The 15,915-nt window shown below is 41.9% G+C and overlaps 1 long non-coding RNA gene across 1 annotated transcript; it reads left to right on the top strand.

Annotated features, from left to right (window-relative positions):
- The first annotated feature begins 3,470 nt into the window (after positions 1 to 3,470).
- Positions 3,471 to 12,551, top strand: LOC140732754 (uncharacterized). The gene is made up of 3 exons (XR_012100120.1): positions 3,471 to 3,600; positions 9,293 to 9,431; positions 12,026 to 12,551. It is a non-coding gene; the product is annotated as an uncharacterized lncRNA (long non-coding RNA).
- The last annotated feature ends 3,364 nt before the right edge of the window (positions 12,552 to 15,915 follow it).

Raw genomic sequence — 15,915 nt, forward strand, 5'->3', positions numbered from 1 at the left:
GCCCGTTTCTCTTTCTGGCACGTTGGGCAGCCGCCTTCAGGATCTTTTCTTTATCTTGATATCTTGATCATTTTATCAAGATTGATCGTGGGTTTTGATCAACTTGAGGTCTTGATCTTAAGGCTCTGTGAGCCCTTTCAATTTCAATTAACTGGGTTCCTTCTTCCATTTCCAAAATTTCCGGAATCCATTTTTGAAAAAAATTTATTGGATCCTCTCCCTCTGTACCTTCTTTAAGTCCAACAATCTTAATATTATTTTGTCTGCTAAAATTTTCAAGTACATCCACTTTTTCCAACAACCGTTTTCATTCTGATGTCCAGGCAGAAATATTATTTTCCATTTTATTCACTCTATCAATGGTGTCTCCCGTTGTTTCTTCCAAGTTTTTAATTTCCTTGTCCATTTTGTCTTGTCTTTTCATCATTTTATCAAACATAATCTTCATATTTTGAATATTTTTTATTACTTTTAATGCTTTTAATTCATGCATTTTTTGCCCCAAAGATTTTTTTATGTCTCCAATATCACCTCCAACCTCTTCCTGTCGCTCTTCTTTGTTTGTCTCTTCATCTTCGTCTGATTTATCCAGAGAATCTGATTCCACCTCATATTCACTTTCACTTTCAGTTTCGATCGTAGCTGGGATTTGTAGTTTGGGTTGCTCGTGTTTGCGCATGCCCCTTCCTTCACGCATGCGCTACTCCTGTTGCTCTTTTTTTTTTGGAAACGGTTGATGTTGCCGCAGTTTCCTGTTCTGTATTGCCGGAGGTAAAATGCACTTGAGCCCAAGGCTCTTTCCTGGTGGCCGGCCTTGATTCTTTTCCAACTTGTGTTGTCTTCAAAGTAGTAGTTTTCTTCTGCTTCTATTTAGGAGACATATCTTAAGACAATCCTGAGTAGTTTATAAGTAATTTTTAAAAAGTATTTACTAACTTTTCTTCACTTAAACATTATTTTACTGGTTTTTTTTACGGGAGAGCTGGATTTCCACGTCTCGATCCTATGACATCACGTGACGTCCCCCCCCGTAGTAGTCATTCTTGAACCAGCTGGTGCAAGTCCGGAGTCACTTGTGCCTTCAACCTGGTGACAGCAGTGAGAGAAGAGCATGGCCTGGGTGGTGAGGATCTTTGATGATGGACGCTAATTTGCTACGGCAACATCTCATGTAGATGTGCTCAATGGTTGGGAGGGTTTTACCCATGATGTACTGGGCCAAATCCACTACCTTTTGTAGGATTTTCCACTGAAAGGCATTGGTGTTTCCATACCAGGCCGTAATGCAGCCAGTCAGCACACTTCTAAAGAAGTTTGCCAAGGTTTTTGATGACATGCTGAATCTCTGCAGATTCCTGAGGAATTGGAGGTGCTGAAGTGCTTTCTTTGCAATAATATTTATACAATAGGCCCAGGACAGGTGCTCTGAGATAGTGACACCCAGGAATTTAAAGTTACCGACCCAATCCATCAGTGATCCTCCGACGAGTACCGGCTCATGGACCTTTGGTTTCTCTCTCCTGAAGACTACAATCAGTTCCTTGATCTTATTGACATTGATGGCGAGGTTGTCATTATTACACCACTCAGCCAAATTTTCATACTCCCTCCTGTATGCTAATTCATCATTATCTTTGATGTGGCCCACAGCAGTGGTGTCATCAGCAAAATTCGATATGGTGTTCAAGCTGTACATAGTCATACTGACATAGGTGTAAAGTGAGTAGGGCAGGGGCTAAGCACACATCCTGTGGTGGTCCTGTACTGATTGGAGATTGTGGAGGGGATGTTTTTGCAAATCTGAACTGTCTGGGGAAATGCAGGAGCTAATTGCACAAGGAGGCATTGAGGCCCAGGTCTTGGAGTTTACTGATTTGTTTTGAAGGGATGGTGGTACTAAATGTTGACCTGATCTGATAAACAGTACCCTGATGTGTGCACCCTTGCTGTCCACATCTTCCAGGGTTGTATGAAGAGCCAGTGAGATGGCATCTGCTATGAACATGTTGCTTCAGAATGCAAATTGGAGCGGATCCAAGTCGCCACTCAGACGGGAGCTGATATGCTTCAGCACCTGCCTCTCTAAACACTTCATCATTATGGATGTAAGTGCCACTGGGCAATAGTCATTTAGACAGATTACCACACTCTTCCTAGGCACCAGTATGATAGAAGCCTACTTAAAGCAGGCGGGCACCACACATCACCGGAGCGAGAAATTGAAGATCTCTGTGAACACACCAGCTAGTTGGTCAGTGCAGGTCTTCAGTACTCAGCCAGGGACTCCATCCAGACCATTTGCTCTTCCTGGATTCAATCTCTTGAAGGCAGCCCGCACGTCGTCTTGAAACACTGAGACCCAAGGATCATTGGGAGACATGGGGGCGCGCAATGGTTCCTCCCTGCTGTGGTGGTCAAAGCGAGCATAGAAGGCATCGAGATCATTAGGAAACGATGATCTGCTGTCCCCTATGTTGCGAGATTTAACTTTGTAGGAAGTTAAGGCATTCTAACCCTGCCAGAACTGTCGAGCATCTTGTACTGATTCCTTCTAGTTATGCTTACTCATACTTACTCCAATACATCCAACGCTGGTGACTGAGTACAGAGCAAAGGACTCCCGTGTCATCTTGCCTTTACTTCAATATCGTATTTCTCCTGCCGCTCAAGCAGCTGCTGGATCCCTGATTAACGTTTTCAGAGGAACTAATTCTTAAGGAAGGCCATGTAAAATCTGCACCACAGACTTAGCATGTTAATGGAGCAATCTCCCTACAGATGGCTGTTGGACAATCCACGGTCAAAAAAACCTTCACACCTCCTACTGCAAATTTAAAAATTTAAGTTAAGAATCTACCATGAGAAATAACCTTAAGCTGTGCTGTAATGAGTTTTGCTTAGAAGCAAATTATCTATATTTACAGTGAAGTGCAAGGCTGAAGAGCCGGCAATGCAGGACATTGAAAAATATTTTTTGGGAAAGCTAAAGGACATATAAAAATATAATCAAAAAGAAATGCAATAGAAATATCACCATGAATTTGAAAAAAGAAACAATACAAGTGTATTCACGGCATTGTGAACAAGTAGTAGCAAAGAGAAACATGATTTGAACACTGCGGGCAGCAACATTTAAAAAGTATAATATATTTCACCACCTACAGATTAAAATTTGATCAAAAAATTTGGTATATAACTCCACAGCGTTGCTTGCAGCAAGTTAATGTAATCCATACTTGACACTAAATCTGGCTGCCTCGATACAGACGCATTAGTCATTTCCCTGAAGTTGTAATTTATGTGCGCTGTTCAGCACGAGTTTACTCTCTGCCACTTTCACGGTTATTTCTATATTTGCATGTACATGCAGATTACGACATCACACGAGTCTATATGTCAGTGACATATTGCGACATCGCACAGTTTATGTCAGCTCGTGCTTATCTGCATCTTTTTTTTTAATCAAACTGCTCAGTCAAATTACACTGTGGACACAGTTGGGCTGAAGAGGTAAACGACACGTCCAGACTGCCTCAATAATTTTTTTCAAGATGATCTCAGCATGAAATCTCCCTCCTCAGACATCCAAAGACCTACTGTGTAAGTTACTTGGCCGTTGTAAATTGTCCCGTGATTAGGACAGGGTTAAATCGGGGGGTGTTGGGCATCGCTGAGTGGCACTGTTCACGGGACCAGAAGGGCCTGTTTCATGCTGCATCTTTAATAAATTAAAATAAAACATAAAACATAGAACAATATAGCACAATACTGGCCCTTTGGCCCATAATGTTGCACTGGCCTTTTAACCTACTCCAAGATCAATCTAACATTTTCTTCCTACACAGCCCCTAACCCTCTATTTTTCTTTCACCATTGTCTAAAAGTCTCTTTAATGCCCCCAGTGTATCTTCCTCTACCACCACCTCGGACGGTGCATTCCAGACACCCAGCACTCAGTGTAAAAAACCCATCTCTGACATCTTCCCTAAATTTTACTCCATTCAGTTTAAACAGGCACCCTGGGAAAAATTCTCTGGCTGTCCACTCGACCTAGTCCAGGCAAGATCCTGATAAATCTCATCTGCGCTCCCTCTAAACCTTCCACTTCATTCTCATAATGAGGTGACCAGAACTGAACGCAATACTCGAAGTTTGGTCTAATCGGAGATTTAGAGAGCAGCAACATTACCTTGAGGCCCTATAAAGCTCAGGTTTGATCATTCATCCAGAGATGATCTGTAGATTTGTTCTTCTGAAGGACATTTGTGATGCTGGTCCTTCTCACTCCGAAATTTAGTTGCAGTTTTAAGTTGAATGATGACTTCAAAGTTATTCAGAATCAGAATCAGATTTAATATCACCAGCATAGTCATGAAATTTGTTAACTTTACGGCAGGAGTAAAATTAAATACATGATAAATACTGAGTTACATTAAGGATATATGTTTATTAAATAGCCAAGTTAAAATAAGTAGAGCAAAGTAACAGAAATAAGAAGTAGTGAGGCAGTGTTCATGGGTTCAATGTCCATTTAGAGATCAGATGGCATAGGAGACGAAGCTGTTCCTGTACTTGTTCCCGATGATAACAGTATGAAGAGAGCATGTCCTTGGTGGTGGAGGTCCTTTATGATGGACTCTCACTTCATAAGGTGTCCATCATTACTCCAAGTAATTACTAGAGTATTATTCCATGTCTCTGACTTATTAGTCCAGTATCATCATCAGAAGGCTACAGGAGCCTCAGGATTCATACCACCAGTATCAGTAACACTTACTACCCCTCAACCATCAGGCTCTTGAACTGAAGGGATAACTTCACTCAACTTCACTTCATCGTTCAAGTGTTCCCACAGCCTATGGACTCATTTTCAAGGACTCTTCATCTCATGTTCTCGATATTTATTGCTTATTTATCATCATTATTTTATTATTGCTTTCTTTCTTTTTGCACTTGCACAGTTTGTGCCTTTGACACACTGGTTGAACACTCAAGTTGGTGCTGTCTTTCATGGATTCTGTTACAGTTATTATTCCATTATGTATTGATTGAGTGTGCCCACAAGAAAATGAATCTCAGGATTGTATAGGGTGACTTTGATAATAAAATTTACTTTGAACTTTGAATTCTGAATAATGTTACCAAGCAATCATTTCCAAATCTTTTATCTTATTGTTGAAGAATTAAGAGGGGATTTCCTCAAAACCAACAAATATTAGGAGCAGAACAGATTGGGTCCAGGATCAAAGATCACAGTCAAGGAATTAGAGGAAGGCCATAGGACTGAGATAAGGAGAAATTTCTTCACCCAAAGAATAGTGAACCCATGGAATTCTCCACCGGAGAAAATAATTCAAGACAAATTGTTAAATATGTTAATATAGAAATATATATATATGTAGTTCTTAAGGCTAAAGGGGTCATGGAATCAGCTATGATAGAATGGTGGAGCAGATTCAATGGACCAAGTAGCCTATTTCTGCTGCTGTGCCTTATAGTTGAATGGAATATGGGAAGAATTGGGATGGATATCCTACTCATTCTATGTTTCTATGCAGTTATAAGGGTGAGATAACAAAAGAGGTTTAAGTGCAGAATAAGATCACAAGATTTTGGAATCAAGATTGTCCCGTTGTCATGATACTTTCAGTTTAAGAGTTCTTGTTGTGCACATATTAAGTTGGTACATTAATACTGTTTGCACATTAGAAGCACATCGTTGACTGGGATATGCTTTAGTCTGTCCTGAAATCATGAGAGGTGCTATAAATGCACTGTTATCATTTCTATTCTGTGTTGCTTTTTCATGACTCTTGTTAATCCACTGATATTTTATATTTGCTAAGATGTCTGTTAATTATGTAAATCTGTAGTCCTTTCTCTTGGTTTGATCAGTCTAACAAGCTGAGCTGTTTGCAATAGGCTTCCAGCGTTCTGCTTGTATTTTTCCTAGGATACCTTTTCAAGCTAACATTATGTATTGAAGCTCCTCTTCGTTGTGAGTCCTGATGAAAGGTGTCGGCCCGAGCCGTCAGTTGATTATCTCTTTCCGTAGATGCTGCCTGACCTGCTAAGTTCCTCTAGCATTTTGCACGCGTCACTCTGGATTTCCAGCATCTGCAGAACCTCCTCCTGTCTTTATGGATTACGTTTGTTTTTTTATGAATTAGTTGTTGCGATATAGTGCTGCCACAAACCAGCAACTTTCACAACAGAGGTCAGTGATAATAAACCTGCTTCTGATTGTGATTATGTGATTACCCCAACTGCACACCACAGGCACAGTGAGAGGATGTCCTTGTTGGTTGCCATTGTTCTCTGAGATTCTAAACCCCATAGAAGATTGTACTGGTGACAACAGACTGGTAGAACCTCTTTGCTGGTGTCTTCATCTCACTACTTTTGTCACCCTGACCGATCAAGAACCTATCAGCCTCCACTTTAAATATGCCCGAAAGATAATGAAGATAAAATATCCTGAAGCAACTTCAGGTTCTATGAAAATGATTTAAGACTGCTTCCAACTGTGCAATTCTGTTCTGACACACAGTATTTGGCCTAGAAATTAAACCGTTTGCATGCACTTTTTATATCAATATTGCACATAAATGCTGTTTTGCATACGATAGATCATAATAATAATTTACTCCAGGCACAAGCGCTCCTTTGTGTGGATTTTCTTCGCCTGATGCCGACTGTCTCGCCGATGTCACACAGTGAGTCTTTCTGCCGTAAGCAGACCAAGTTGCTACATTAAAGTGCAACCTATCACCTCCCTCACTGAAGCAAAGGAACGAAGCCAGGAGTTCATGGCCTCGTGCTGAAGTACGGAGAGCTACAGGTCCCCTGGAAAAGATTGCCTGCAGCAGCACGACTGGCACCTAGGTACAGGCAGCAGACAGAAAATAAATTATGTATAAATTATACATGAATTATACACGGCAGGAAAGAGACGAAGAAGAAAGATTGTGCAAAAATAAAACCTTAGTACAAAAAAAAAGACAAAATCAGAGAGAAGGCTCTCTCTCAGTACAGCACAGTACAGGCCATTCGGCCCACAATATTGTGCCAACTTTTTAACCTACTCCAAGATCAATCTAACCCTCCTCACCCACATGGCCCTCCATTTTTCTTTCATCCATGTGCCCATCTAAAGGCCTTTTGAATGTCCCTAATGTACCTGCCTCTACCACCACAGCCAGTAGCATCTTTCATGCACACACCACTCACTGTATAAAAAAAACTTACCTCTGACATCCCCCCTATCACCTTAAAATTATGCCCTCAGGTCATTTTCACCCTGGGGAAATATTCTCAAGCCATCCATTCTACCTATGCCTCCTATCATCTTGTGCACCTCCATCTCTCCATGTCATGTCCCATTCCTGAAGTAATGTAGGATCGTACAGGTCCATTCAAGAGCCTAACGGACGTAGGAAAGTAGCTGTTGGTAGAGTGGGACTTTGCCTTCTATACCTCCTGTCCAATGGTAGCAGGGAGAAGAGGTCATGACCCAGATGGCAGGGATCTTTGGATGACGGATGCCATGTAATCTGCAGAAATTCTCTGATGACTCAGCACTAGCTGAGTATAGATAGATAGATAGATAGATACTTTATTCATCCCCATGGGGAAATTCAACATTTTTTCCAATGTCCCATACACTTGTTGTAGCAAAAACTCATTACATACAATACTTAACTCAGTAATAATATGATATGCATCTAAATCACTAACTCAAAAAGCATTAATAATAGCTTTAAAAAAAAGTTCTTAAGTCCTGGCAGTTGAATTGTAAAGCCTAATGGCATTGGGGAGTATTGACCTCTTCATCCTGTCTGAGGAGCATTGCATCGACAGTAACCTGTCGCTGAAACTGCTTCTCTGTCTCTGGATGGTGCTATGTAGAGGATGTTCAGGGTTTTCCATAATTGACCGTAGCCTACTCAGCGCCCTTCGCTCAGCTGCCGATGTTAAACTCTCCAGTACTTTGCCCACGACAGAGCCCGCCTTCCTTATCAGCTTATTAAGACGTGAGGCGTCCTTCTTCTTAATGCTTCCTCCCCAACACGCTACCACAAAGAAGAGGGCGCTCTCAACAACTGACCTATAGAACATCTTCAGCATCTCACTGCAGACATTGAATGACGCCAACCTTCTAAGGAAGTACAGTCCTTATTAAGGAAGGAGGGGAGGATGAATGCAGGGCGCTGGTGGAGGACTTTGCTAAATGGTGCAAGCTGAATCATCTGTATGACAAAGGAGATGGTGATGGACTGTGAAGGACAAGGGTAAGCATAAAACTGGAGAGCAGGTAAATGTAGAAAAAATAGGGGTTTTATCTACCCAAAATATTTACAAACTCAACAGAACTGTTCTAGAGTCCAAACTTGAATCAGCTGAACAGAGCATGGTTACAACAACATAATAAATACTCCTCAAACCAAGTGACACCACAGAATGGCACAATCCAATTATCCAGCCCCATCTCCTTAGGCTGGCGTAATGCAACAGCTCCGTCGTTGGCCAGATTGTCAGGAGGATGGTCGGCTACAGGACACTTTAATATGCCCGACTGATGGTGCGGCTGGTAATTGCAGCCACCACATGGACATTAGGAAGACTAAGCCTATGTTGCTCCCTGTTACTATTGATGGAGAGGTCATGGGTGTGATGAGGGCCTACAAGTACCTGGGGGTGCACCTGGATGACAGACTTGAGTGGAGCCCCAACACAGAGGCTGTGTACAAGAAGGGCCAGAGTTGCCTCTACCTCCTGAGGAGACTGAGGCCCTTGGGAATATGCAGCCTCTCCTTCACATGTCCTACCAGACTGTTGTTGCCAGTACAACCTTCTATGTGGTGGTGTGCTGGGGCAATGGCATCAGCCCTGATGATGCCAACAGGCCCAATAAACAGGTTAGAAAGTCTGGCTCTGTTATAGGAGTCAAATTGGACATACTGGAAGTTGTGGTAGAACAAAGGACTCTACGGAAAATCCTGGCAATTGTAGGCGATGTTTCTCATCCTCTGCACTTTTAGTAATAGAATAAGACAACTGCGCTGCTCCAAAGAGCGCTATATGAGGTCATTCTTACCCTCGGCCATTAGGCTCTATAATGAGTCAACCTATAGCCGGGGAAGTGATGACCTCTGCTGTTAGACAGTTTGAGGTAAGTTATTTTTTATTCTTTCTTATTTCTCTGCCAATATTTGAATATCTGTGCACTTGTAATGCTACTGTGACACACTGATTCGTTTTGGGATCAATAAAGTATCTATCTATCACTGAGTCTTCACCTAGGACTTGCATGGCTAACAGTCGTGAAAACCCAGGGGGAGCTACTGGCACGATGAAGGAAGCCCTGGACCGCATCAGAGATGGAGGACCTTCATTGCTGCCCGAAACACCAACGGCATAACGGGCAGCAAGTAAGTTAAGTTAACCAATAAATAACGTTTGTTTGCCTACCTTTATTTCAGGAGTCTGGTGCCAATAGCACAAGTCAAGGACACTAAAAATTGGTGAGCTCCAAATTTCAGGCGTTTATTGCTAATAGCGGCAAACAGGACTGAAGGCAACTTACGTCTCTTCAGCATTAAGTGGTTTTTCCAACAAAACCAAACAAATTTAGTGAAGTATATTGATTTATCCCCTGGTCGTTGAAGTTCTACAAGAGGAAACAAAGCTTATTACCAGTAGTGCTGAATGATGTACACAATTGAGCCAGTGTTGTGCACAATTTCTGCAAAAATTCATTCAATTTACTTAAGAATAGATTAAATTCTATCAGGGGACGTATGTGAATAGGGGGTGCATTGAGTGCTCCTGACCAGAGATGAGCTTCCAAGAAATGACAGTGGGAAGACATGGTCGTGCAGCCACTAGCATAACACTACTACAGTGCCAGTGACCCGGGTTCAAATCCTGTTGCTGTCTGCGAGGAACTTGTACATTCTCCACGTGACCGCAATGGTTTCCTCCCACATTCCAAAGACATACAAGTTAGTTGTGGGCATGCTATGCTGGTGCCAGAAGCATGGCTTCACTTTTGGTCTGTTCCCAGCACATCCTCACTCAGACTGTGTTGGTTAGTTATTGACACAAAACAATGCCTTTCACTGCCTGTTTCGATGTTTCAATGTACATTTGACAAATAGAGCTCATCTTTAAATCCCAGTTAAGAAAAAGGTAGGAATGAAACAGCAGTACCATTTGCTAATCACTTTCTTAAAAGGTTCTGCAGATGCTGGAAATCTTGTTCAACACGCACAAAACGCAGGAGGAACTCAGAAGATCAGGCAGCACCAATGGAGGGGAGCAAAGACCCAGGAACAAAGAGCAGTCGTTACAGGCCGAGACCCTTCATCAGGACTAATCACTACCTAGTGATCGTTGTTGGAGAGTGTGTGAGTGGAAGTAGGGTCATCGGCACACAGATCAAGGGCAGACAGAATGGAGTAAAGTTCCTTCCTTTTCCCCCATGGCCCACTCTTCTCTCCTATCAGATTCCCTCATCTCCAGCCCTCTACCTTTCCCACGTGCCTGGCCTCACTGATCACTTTCCAGCTTCTCCTTCTTCCTCCTCACGCCACCTTTTTTTATTCTGGTGCCTTCCGCCTTCCTTTCCAGCCCCGAAAAAGGGTCTCGGCCCAAAACGTCGACTCCTTCATTTCCACGCGTGCTGCCGAGTTCCTCCAGCATTTTGTGTGTGCCACTTTGGACTTTCAGCGTCTGCAGGATCTCTTGTGTTTAAGTTACAGATTCAATGTGGACACGCTGAATGGCCGAATAGCCTGTGTGCGCTGGTCTTGTTCCAGTACAACGATAACCAAACTCTCCACGCTCCAATCCACCATCTCCACCAAAGGAGGTGTAAGGTGCTCCTTCCCTCCGCTAGCCTGCAGGTCAGCTTTGGGTAAGGTGTGGCAACCCCCACCCTGATCAGGGTCATGTGGAGCTATGAACCAGGTGGTGGACGGTCATATGAGCAGGTGGTGTGTATCAGAAGTCCTGGTTATGTGACTACCGACACCAGGCAGACAATCTCTGAAGAGTATTGATAATGGCTGGGGTCACACGTCTTGTAAAGACACCACCCAGAGGAAGACAATGGCAAAACAACTCAGCAGAAAAAATTGCCAAGACCAGTCATGGTCAAAGACCATATTCACCTACATCATGACGACGATGATATTTGTCACATGTACATCAAAACATCAGACCGTACAGTGAAATATGTCATTTGTGTCGATAACCAACACTATCCATGGACAGCCCGCAAGTGTCTGGTTCCAAAATAGCATACCTATAACTTATTAACCCTAACCTGTACGTCTTCGGAATGCAGGAGGAAAACAGAGCATAATTATCCCACATAATTATGGGAAGAACATACCAATTCCTCATATGTAATGTCAAGAATTGAAACCAGAATTTCAGTCACTTGTGCTGTAAAGTGTTACACTACCTGCAGCACAACCATGCCACCTTGTAAATGTAGACATCCAATTTACAGTGCTGAGCACCAATTATAATTATAAATTGCCGTCATTACCTCAAGACAAAAATCTCAGAAGATTAAAAATATTGTGAGGAGGATCTGAAGAAGAAAAAGTGATGAGAGAAGAGAGATAATGCATAACAGATTCACTTCCATTTGTATTAATGCTGCAAAATAAACCCATCAAATAATTCATTCATTTTGATGCATCTGGTAGCATTTTATTCGCATCTATTTTGTTATTCTAAACCTTCTGTTTCAATCTATATAACATGATTTAAGCTTATCTGCTATTCCAACTCATTTTGAAATTTACTTAACTTATATGTAGATGTTTGGAAGCGAAAAGATTATAATTACACTTGTGAACAAATGTGACAGCTGATATTTCTTTCTAGAATGTTCAATGATAATTTTGAACAATAGTGTCAGAATTCAAAATATTACTGCTATGAATGTACTTTTAAATCTTCTCTGCTAACAGCGAAACCTTTGTTTTCTTCTCCTGTATTTTCCTGACAGGGTCTAGTTTGGCCAAGATTATAATTGTTTCCAGTCCGGCAGATCAACATGCTGTAATGTTTAATGAATTAGACTACTCAGAATCTTTCAAAAAGAAGAGCCCAGCCAGTCAGTCATGAAGACAAAAATAAGCCTCACCACACTCAAAGATGCAACCAAACAGTTTAGAGTTACAGACTTACAGATTATTGAGAATGGAGAAAGGCCTTTCAACCCATCGAGTTTGTGCCGACCATCAAATGCCCATTTACATAAACTCAAGAGATTCTGCAGATGCTGCAAATCCAGAGCAACACACACAAAATTCTGGAGGAATTTAACAGGTTAGGCAACATCTATGCAGGGAAATAAACAGTCATGACGAAGGATGTTGGCCCGAAACATTGACTCCATGGATACTGCCTGACTTGCTGAGTTCCTCCAGCTTTGTGTGTGTTACCCCATTTAAATGTGTTGTGTTTTTAATATTTGAGTAATCTTGTAAATACATTAAGCGTTCTTGGTTGTTTACATAATCCACTACGGATTGTATGTAAAAGTACATGAATAGAATATGTCAACACGCCACCGCGTCATAAGTGAGCACCTCGCTAAAAGTACAAATGAAGATTACACTCATCTTTCAGGCTCTCTTGTTGGGCTTTCAGTTAGTTTCAAGTTTTGGAGTTACAAAGCTTAACAGTGGAGATGAGGAAGTTTTAAGTGAACCCGAGACAACTGTTGAAGCACAGTGAGATGTTTGAATTTTTTTTTAAATGACAACACGTTTTTTTCTCTTCACAAGAGGAGAACGATGCTTGAGTTAATAAAAAAAAAAGGCAGAAAATAGGCAAATTCATGAGTTTATGAACAGTGAGCTCTGGGTGTCAAAATGGTTGTTGTAATGCACGCAGTGTGGTTGTGAAGTGGGTAGTGCTTGTCGCTCACTGTCACTTTCAGCTTCCTCCACTGGCTAGCAGTCTTGCGAAAAGGAGAGCTGAATGTGTAAGTCTCTCCCTGCCTCTCCAACAGCAAGTCTCAAGTTGTGCTAGCTCGCTGGCGACACACAGAAACTGAACTCCTTTCACTCAGGCTGAACTACAGAAGACGGGGAGTAGATCTGGTCCTTGCACATGAAGCACGTAGGCCCACCAGTGTGTGGACACACCCTGGTGCTAGTGAACCAGATCCCCAGCTAAGGGTAAATAGCCCCACTGCCTTGTGGGCAGCCTCGGGAGAGATGAAGGCAGACAGGAAATCTGAAGCAAATGAAATAGCCAATGAGAAGCCTCTGCTAGTTTTGTTGAATGCATTGGGTGGAAACACATACAGTTTGTTCGGAGATTTTACTGCTCCAACCAAACCAGCTGAAATAAGCTTTGCTGATATCATGAAAGTGATGCAGAAACGTTTAGAACTGAAGCCATTGTTGATTACAGAACACATTAGGTTTCAGAAGTGGAATCAAAATGAAGGGAAGTCCATTTTGGCATATGTGGTTGAACTTAAGAAATTATCTGAGCATTGTCAGTTCAGTGAGGGGCTTAATGATGCACTGAGAGATCATTTATGTGCGGAATCTTACAAGAAAGCATTCAAAAATGGCTCCTGACGGAAGCACAGCTCACATCTAAAAGAGCAGTTGAAATAATTGTATCTATGGAAACAACAGACAGAGGCTCAATTGACTTGCTGTCTGGAATGAAGGTGAACATGAACAAAATTTAAACAGAAACCTGCCTGGCCAAACAAATTGTGCTACCATTCTGGGAGGGGCTCACATACACCAGACTAATGCAGGTTTAAAAATGTAATACAAAAAAATAGCAACACAAGTACAAAGAGCATGTCAGTCCAACAAAAATAAATGAACTGCACAGAGAGGAGAAAAAGATAAAAAGTAAAGATGCAGTTTCAAAAGTGGCACTAATCTGCATACCATTGACCAAAAGAAATCAAATAATGATGAGTGATGCAGGACAGAGTATCATTCAGATTTACAACATGAAAACTAACAATAGATAAGCAATCTGTCTTACACCAGTAATGAATGGAAAATTAACTAAAAAATGGAATTGGAAACAGGCTCAGCTGTTTCAGTCATTTTAAAAAATGAGTTTGAATGGTATTTCAAAGATAACAAACTGAACCCAGCAGATATCCAACTAAGAACTTATACTGGAGAAAAGCCAGCTCCAATGGGAATGAGATTAAAAGCAGTGAAATACAACAACCAACAAGCAACATTGAACTTATATGTGGTAATAACAGGAGGACCAGCATTGTCGGGTTGTGATTGGCTGAGACAACTGTAACTTGATTGGTGATCCATCCACCATTTGCATGCCACATTCCCTGCAATGGAGTCAACTAAAGCAAATTATGAAAGGTGGATGATGCCACAGCAGTGTTCAAGGACGGCATTGAAAAATTCAAACACACAAAGGCTAAAATAGTGTTAAATGAAAATGCTACAACCAAGTTTTACAAAGCCCGCCTGGTTCCTTATTCCATCTGTGATAAAGTAGCCAGTGAGCTAGATCGCATGGAAGCTGAAGGAAATCTTCAAGGTTGAGTGGAGTCCATGGGCCACGCCAGCGGTCCCAGTAGCCAAGAATATAGGTCTGTCAGGATCTGTGGTGCTTTTAAGGTCACCATCAGCCCAGTTCTGAAAGTAGATCAATATCCTCTGCCCAGGATAAAGAATTTGTTTGCAAACTTTTCTGGAGGGAAGCACTTCAGTAAAATGGATTTTCCTGAAGCCTGCTATAGATGGAAATGGAAGACGAGTCCAAAGTGTTTCTCACCATAAACACAAAGGGCTGTATCACTATAATAGGTTTATATTGGAGCAGCATCTGCACCTGCACTCTGGCAGAAAGCTATGGAGCAGGTAACAAGGCTGCCCAGGCACTCAGTGTTACCTGAATGACATCATTGTTACCAGTACGGATGACAAGGAACATCTCTAAAATCTCAAGACAGTGTGAAAAAGATTAGAAGATTATGGGTTAGAGCACAATACAAGTGTGAATTCTTTAAATCAAGCATCATTTACTGTGGTCACACCATTGGCGTTCAAGCAATACACAAAGATGCTAAGAAAATTCAAGCAGTGGCGGATGCCCCAAGGCCAAAGGGCTTGTCACATTTGTGGTCCTTTTTAGGATTTGTCAATTACTACTACAAGTTCCCGCCAACCTTGGCTACTGTGATCCACACCTTGAACTCATTTCTACAGATCGGGAAGCAACGGCAATGGACAAAGCAGTGTGAGGTGGCTTTCCAAACGACAAAGGAAATGGTGACACTGAACTGACACATTACGATCCACATCGGCCAGAGGAGCTTGCCTGTGATGCCTCAGCTTAGGTGCAGTCATGTCACATGTCATGAGTGATGGAAATTATTGCCCCAGAGCCTTTGCATCTCATTGCCTTACCACTGCAGAGAAAAACTGACAGAGGCCTTAAGTCTGGTTTGGGGCGTAAAATGTTTCAGCAGTACTTTTATAGGGGAGAGTGTGCTCTCATTACTGATCATCAACCACTGGCGTCCATTTTCAATCCACAGAAGGGTGTTCCACTAACAACAGCAACACAAATGCAGAGATGGGCTCTGTTTCTTGGAGGACACGATTACAAGATCAAACTCAAGAGGATAACTATCCTGGAAAAAGAAATACCTGAAAATATTACAAAAGACGACATTCCTTTTGACATATTCTCCCTAATGCAAATCGAAAGTCCCTCTATTACAGCAGAGACAATACAAAGTGAAACCGGAAAAGACCCCACGCTGTCTCAGATCTATTTGGCAACACAAAATGAATGGAATGTGCAGCAGAAATGCCAATTCCCCCATTTTTACCAGCGTTTGGATGAACCCGCTCTTGTCAGAGGTTGCGTTGT

Source organism: Hemitrygon akajei, chromosome 9 (assembly GCF_048418815.1).
Source record: "Hemitrygon akajei chromosome 9, sHemAka1.3, whole genome shotgun sequence".
Lineage (NCBI taxonomy): Eukaryota > Metazoa > Chordata > Chondrichthyes > Myliobatiformes > Dasyatidae > Hemitrygon > Hemitrygon akajei.